A 7,965-nucleotide genomic window follows, 5' to 3' on the forward strand; every position below is an offset into this window, starting at 1 on the left:
CTCAGCCCTAGCTGACACTTTGATTGCAGCCCTATGAGAGACCCTGAAGCAGAGAACCCAGCTAGGCCTCACCTGGATTTCTGGCCCACAAAAATGTGAGATAATAAATATCCTTTTTTTAAAGCCAGTAAATTTTGAGGTATCCACTACATAACAATAGATAACTAATACAACCCTAAATCACTGATGGAGTAAGATGTAGCATGGCTAGAAGGCAGAGATAAGGATCACCTTCCCCAGAAAAGATGATTTAGTGTCTGACATTGTCCCTGCAGATGTTGTGCTCAGAGACCATCTCTTGAACTCTTACACTGAAACAGTATCACTGTGCTCTTTTTCCCAAATCCTTTGTAGCTGCTACCTGATGACCATTCCTACTAGTGATTGCCAGGTGATCTCTTGGTCTTGCAATAATGCTGTCAAGCCAGGCAGCCTAAAGAGATTCCCTGGGGACACGGTCCTCCCTTCTCCTCAAAATGCCTGCACAAACGAGGAGACCTTACAGTCAAGCTTAAATTGCAGTTTACCACACACAGTAACATACTATGCATAATAGATTTTTCAGCAAGACCCACCCATTTCCTGGACCCTGCCCCAGCCAACCCAGTGTCCACAATAGCAAAACCCATCCATACATGTCCCACTCAGTGACTGCTCACCTGCCAGATCCTCTGGAATCAGTAACTTTTTAAAAATGAAAGTAAACCACTGTTTTCAGGAAAGTATTCTTATCCCTGGTGCCTTTTAGAGCTGCACAGTCTTTCTTCCCTACTGCTCCCAAAAAGGTAGAGAAAGGGGAAAGGGTGAGCTTCCATTTTCATCAGGGGAAGGTAAGAGGTGGGGAACTTGGCACATTGCTCCAAACTTCATGAGGGAGGAAAGGGCTGGCCCCTAGGAGCAGTAACATTTATTCCTCACCAAGAGATCCAAGAGGATTTCTCCCTCACCCTCATCTCAGGGCCTACACACCCCCAGCTTTCAATTCCAAAACCTTCTGGGGGCAGCAAGGGGAATTTCTGGCTTTATTAGGCCAGAGTAACTCACCCCATATATAGTTTAGGGTAGTCAGGGAGCAGATGAAAAGATGGTTTGAGCCAAATTCTGAACTTTAGAGATTTTTCCCACATTGAAAAGGCCTGAAGGGTTTTACAGTAAACTTTTTGTACCTTTTATGGAATAATATGATGTGTTAATTACAGGACATATAAAGAACTCTGGGTTAAGACTGAGAAGGCCACTGTCAGCTCCCTACAAGGGACTAATCATCTTTTAGAAGCCAAAAGAGGCAATAGTAAGAACTAAACTAATTCCTTCCATTCCCTAAGCACAAGCTCTGGGATAGTCAAAACCCATGCCTCCAGTACACAGAGAACGCCACTCTCTAGCAGAAGAAACATTTATTGGAGAGGATCAATATTCTTGGTTGTGCTAAAAAGAAATGGCTCTCATCAGAGGATGTGCTATCATGAAAACTAAGAGGCTATTTCAACAAGAACTGGATTATTCCTTGGGGAAAATTCTTCTTTCCTGTAAGTGCTGGAGATGAATTTTCTGTTTCCATAGAAGAGTCAAATCTCTAAACACAGTACATTCACCTGGAGTGAGGGCAGCCAGAGGCACTCACATACCTGGCATGCAGGTGAGGCTTGGATGGGAGGGTGGGAAAAGGGGGATGACTCTGGAATAATAGCTTGTCTTTTAATGTCACAACTTTCTGGGATGTCTGATCCTATCCCTGGTCTTTTAAAATTTGCAAGACAACTTGGGCCAGTAGAGACAGCTCTTGGTTGCAGGAGTTGGTACCTGATCCTTCCCCTTCCTATGAGTCAACGGGAACCACATAATAGGCGGGTTTTCCTTTGTGGGGCTTTGCCTGGGCCCTCAATTTCTGCCTCTGCCGACTTAATTGCAAGGCCTCAGGTTGCTGCCTACATGCCAGTTTTTCCTCAAGGATCTTCCCCATGACCATCATGAGCTCAGAAGCTTCAAGAGGCCCACAACTCAAAAAGATAGGTCTTCCTTGAATGGGTTCTTGGCCCCGTACAAAGGCTGGCATGAACTTGCCTTTTCGCGGGGGACTTTCCTGCCCTATGCTTTTTCTCTTGGATCTGAACCACTGAAAAAGTTGCCTCATCTTTTTTCTGAAATAACTTTCATGAGGTTCCTTCTGGGGCGGACACTTGGAAGTCTTCTCTAATTTCCTGTCTTTGACAGGATGGCTCTTCCTTACGGCTTTGGATGTCTCTAATCTTGAGTACTTAGGTCTTCTTTCTCCTGCTCTGGCTTCCAGAAGTCTCAGTCTCCTCTCAGCTGATTGGAAATTCTTATTCTGGTACTGCTGTAAGACACACGTAGGGACCCAGGGCTCCTGCCTCTGCCCCATGATGATCTCTCCATTGTCCAAGTGAACATGCAGCACCTGGGGAGCTGGCAGTTCCAGCTCCCCAGGAGACAGGTCCAGCTCCCCACGTCCACTGGAGACACTCTGGGAGGAATCCGAACCCAAGCTATCTGAAGTATAGAATATGTCACTGGAATAGTCTTGAGCCTGGCGCTGGAACTCACTCTCCAATTTAAATTTTAACTGACTAATCAGCTTTCTATTAAGGTCTGATGATTCAATATATTCAGGAACCAATATTCTAGGTGGAGAGTATTTGACGGTCAGGGTAGTTTCTTCTTTACTCATATTCTCATTTATCATTGAGCAACTTCCCAACTCATTGGTTGTCAAGATATCAGTAGATTTTGATTGAAGAGCACGGAGCTCCTCAGCCTTGAATATCTCCCTAGACACGTTGCATATAGAAAAATATTCTAAATTCTTCTGCACCATTCTTTCGTCCTGAAGCCTTTCTACTGTGTCGCAGGAACTCACTCTCTCATTCCCTGATGCATGTCCATCCTCATCTTGCCCTGTGGGAAGCTTTAGGCTGTCTTTTTTGACTAGTATACTCTCTTTCTGACTTGCTTTGTGTATGCTGCTGTGTGTGTGGGGCAGAAGAGTCTGTCTGCCATCCTCAATTATCTGGACATTCTCCGTAAGCTCACCGTCAGCATCAGAGAGTGATTGTCCCAGAGCCTCCTGTACTTCTTTGGCCACAGGTGGGGTAGCAGGGAGGAGATAATCTAAGCAGGGAACTGAATTTACTGTTCCTAACTTGTCTTCCTGAAAAGTTTCAGAGCTTCCCTTGAGGGTCTTAGAAACCACCCTAGAAAAGTAGGTGGTGGACAAAGGAAAGTCAAATTGGGGAAGAGGCCATGTTATGGCTTCTCTCAACACATAGGATTTTATGGATTCAAGAACCTTAAGGGGTAAGCCCCACTGCTGACTTACACTAAACCTCATAATGTGAGCTTCTAGACTCTGATGGGTTTTGGTATCAAGAAAGGAAAGCTCTTGCATGGTAGTCGTGCAGTTGGCCCTATCCAATAGTGGTGTTAAATTTATGTTTTTCATGTCGGTGTGGGAACTCCCAGAAGGAGGACATGCATTGTTGTGAGCCAGCCATGAATGGCACACGCCTACAGGGATCCTATCTGCAGCGATCTGCCAAGACTTCCTGCTCAAATGCACTCTAAGAATGGATTTTATTTCATTCAGTTCTAAATTCCTCCTTGATATGATTTGTAATTCATTCCCTGAGTCATTTCTTGAGTGACATACCCCGTCACTGTTTGCCTCAGAGGCAGCCCTCAGAGCCCTCACTGAGACATAATCTGAGATTGTTGATGGATTGTGTAATGGGCACCTCCCGAAGATCTGCCCAAGATTCTTTGTCTCGTGCTGGCTTGATTGAAACTTTGTTGCGACTCTCTCATGTAAACTTTCTGCGCAACTCAATTCTATCTTCTGTATATCCTTGCTACTGTGGCCCTGAAGCTCAAAGCGCTGTAAATAAGTATGACTGTAATTCTGCTGAGATATTTCTGTTGATTGGCACTGAGGCTCCATCAGTGCTACAGATCCTAGATTCCTACAGGCATGGAAGCAACAGTGTGGCATTAGCCTCTCTGGAACATGGATCTCCAGTTGCTCCTGGGTTTCACTGACATGAAAATGGCCAGGAAAGATGGGGACTGGAATAGAGGCCTGGGAAGACTGGGCAACAAATGGAAAATTAGGAGCTGGAAGACAGACAGGTTCTTGAGCTCCTTGGAGTACAGGAACTAAACCCCACAAACTTTCCTGTTGCTTCTGTAACACATGCCATTCCAGATGTTGATTTTCATTTGAGATGTGAATGTCAGGCTCATTCTGGAGTGTATGGAAAAATACTCCACAGTCCTTAACTTGGGGTGGAAAAGATGATGGTAGCATAGGAAGGGAGGATTGATGGTGGGCCTGGGAATGGACCTGAGTGAGAGGTACAATCTGTGGTTGAAGATTGTTTTGAGAAAAGGAATGGGGATGTACAATGGTGTGGGGAAGAAGATGGGAGTGAAAAAATGGTGGAGATTCTTGATCCTGTATTTGGACTTCTGGAGCATTACAGATTCCATTGAATAAGGTAAAACTAGACTCTAGTGGGGAATTGCTCCTAGATACTAAGAGAGAAGCCATTAGGGACTCACTGTGCAGAGAGGGAAGACCCCAAAAGAGTTGCTTATACTTCTTCTGAAAGTTTTCTCCCAAAGTATGGACATATAGGAGCTGCTGACAAATGTACAGATTCTCTGGTGTGTCTTCGGTGGTCCAGCCAGTTTGGGGGGCTGTGGTGTCCTGCCCATCAACCAGTGTCTCCAGTGAATTCCCTGAAGATGTCCGTTGGTATTCTGACCACATTTGTTTTAAAAATGGTCCTTCCTCCTCTTCTTTCTTCTCCAAAACCTGCAATGGCATTCTTTTTTTTATTTGTCTCTCCAAGAGTGTCTGTATGTTAAGACCAAGGAAAGAAAAACTGTCTACCACATGCTTGGTAGCAGAAGTCTCTGTTAGATGGACAGAAATGTGCTCCTGCTGAAAATCAGAGTGTGGTAATCTGGGGAGGAACATGTTCCTGGCATGAGCCTTCCACCAGGAGAATTCTGAAATTGAAGGATCAATGCCTCTGACTATTGGGACATAAGTAGACAACCCATTGGAGCTATCTGGAGAGGACATCTCTAGAACAGGCTTCAATACGATGGAGACTGATTTAGATTGAGTCACAGTTAAAGTACAGTCTGACGGTGGTGAAGCAGACGAGGCTGATGATGCATGATGACAAGTATGTGAATCAGTGGGATCCATTGCCTGGGACAAATTTGGTAAGGCATCGATATCTTGGGAAAGGATGGGGTCAAATGTGAAGGTGGTCTTTACAGACAAAGTGGCCTCAGGTTGGAGAACAGGTTCTGCTCCCTGAGTATGATGTGGTGGGAGAGGGGGAAAGACAAGTGGCTTGGGTGGGGAATGGTCCCGTGGGAATGTGGATTCCAAGGAAGGAGCGGGCTGTGGTGGCAGGGAGTCATCCAGTGGTAAGGACGAAAGGAAGTCAGGTAAGGGGGTCATCAGGTCAGGTGAGAGAATGGAGACAGGAGGTGGGGAAGGCTCAGGGAGAGGGACTGGTATTGATTTTCCAGCTGCTGTGGAAGCCAAAGGAGACACAGAGGGAGCAGCATCTTCTGGAGACTCCTGGAACAGCAGTCGCTTGACCTCAGCAGTTGTTCTATTGCACACCTCACAGAGGGGGTCTGGGCACAACAGTTGACGGAAGCAGATGGTATCTTGATGCTGGCATGAGGGGCTGCAGAAGACAGGGAGTACAAAGCTGCAGCCAGACCAAAACAAACATATGTGACCTCGGCAGGTCTGGCAAAGCTAGGGCTACCGAATGCATACTGTCCTTTTATAGGCTCCCACTTCCCTGATCTCACAATATATCTTTTATCCCTCTCACCACAGGCTTTCACTGTGGATTTTCCATCCCATTGTCAACCCCATTGCATAGACTCTACTAAAAAGAGGGCTGCAGGAAAGAAGGATAATGTTTAATCACCTTTGCAGAAAAGAAAGCAGCTTCCTTGCCGCCTCTACTTCACTCTGGCAATCTCTCCAACCTGGAAAGATAGGAGAGCAGGTTACAGGACAGTGATGGAGTCAGAAGCAGAGAGATCTTACAGGAGTCTGAGTACAATGTCTCTTAATGGTATCTTTCGTTGATTGGTCTTGGAGAGTCCCAAGAATCAGGAGAGGGTCAAATCATCATTGACAATATTAACAAGGTTCACATGTGTATGTGGCCTTATTTATAAAATGCTTTCACATGCATTATCCCACATGATGCTCAAAACACCACATGAAACATAAACATCAGGGGCTATCTCAAAGAGGAAGCTGAACACCAGGAAGTCCAAGTACTTACACAAAGTTAGGAGACAGAAGTTCTGATTCCAAAGCCGTCAGTAGTCCTTCCTCAACATCCCATGGCCACATATAGGGCAACGACCACTGCCCAGGTCCATCCCACCTTCATGCCCACACTGGCAGAGCAGAAATTCTGAGAAGTATCTCAGGTCACATTACCTTCCCATGAGCCTCCTCTGAGGGCTCTGTTTTCCCAGAGAGACTGTATCTAGCAACTGACATCCTCAGAGATCAGGGACTTGGCACCTCATAGAAGGAAGAGGAAGGCTAACCCTTGGGGAACTCAGGTCAGACAGGCATAGCCTTACCTTTCTGTGTCCCATGTTTCCGTCTCCTCTTGGCTTTGCCCTGATGTGGGAGGGAAAAGAAAAGAATGAGAGGTTATCCCAGGGATGCAGGGACGGTTCAACATATGTAAATCTATAAATGCAATTCACCACATAAACAGAAGCAAAAACAATGACCACATGATTCTTTCAATAGATGCAGAAAAAGCTTTTGACAAAATTCAACACCCTTTCATGATACGAACACTTAAGAAAATAGGCATAGAAGGGACATACCTAAAAATGATACAAGCCATATATGACAGACCTATAGCCAACATCATACTGAATGAGGAAAAATTGACAGCATTCCCACTTAGAACTGGAACCAGACAAGGCTGCCCACTATCTCTACTTCTATTCAACATAGTGCTGTAAGTTCTGGCTACAACAATCAGACAGGAAAATGAACTTAAATGTATCCAAACAGGGGCAGAAGAGATCAAACTTTCACTGTTTGCTGATGATATGATATTATATCTAGGAAACCCCAAAGATTCCACCAAGAAACTCCTGGAACTCATACATGAATTTAGTAAAGTCTCAGGATACAAAATCAATACACAGAAATCAGAGGCATGCATATACGCCAACAACAATCTAATTGAGAACCAAATCAAAGACTCAATTCCCTTCACAATAGCAACAAAGAAATTAAAGTACCTAGGAATATACTTAACCCAGGACGTAAAAGACCTCTACAGGGAGAACTATGAAACACTGAGGAAGGAAATAGCAGAGGATGTAAACAGATGGAAATCTATACCATGCTCATGAATCGGCAGACTCAACATCATTAAAATGTCTATACTACCCAAACTGATCTACAGATTCAATGCAATACCTATTAAAATCCCATCAGCATTCTTCACAGATATAGAAAAAATAATTTTACACTTCATATGGAACCAAAGAAGACCCCTAATATCAAAAGCAACTCTAGGCGACAAAAACAAAATGGGAGGCATTAATATGCCAGATATCAAACTATCCTACAAAGCTGCAGTAATTAAATCAATCTGGTATTGGCACAAAAATAGAAATATTGACCAGTGGAACAGATCTGAGAATCCTGATATAAAACCATCTTCATATAGCCATCTAATCTTTGACAAAGTAGACAAAAACATACGCTGGGGAAAAGAATCCCTTTTCAATAAATGGTGCTGGGAAAACTGGATAGCCACCTGTAGAAGGCTAAAGCAGGACTCACACCTTTCACCTCTCACAAAAATCAACTCACACTGGATAACAGACTTATACCTAAGGTATGAAACTATTAGAATTCTA

This window comes from Microcebus murinus, chromosome 12, assembly GCF_040939455.1.
Source record: "Microcebus murinus isolate Inina chromosome 12, M.murinus_Inina_mat1.0, whole genome shotgun sequence".
NCBI classification, from domain to species: Eukaryota; Metazoa; Chordata; class Mammalia; order Primates; family Cheirogaleidae; genus Microcebus; species Microcebus murinus.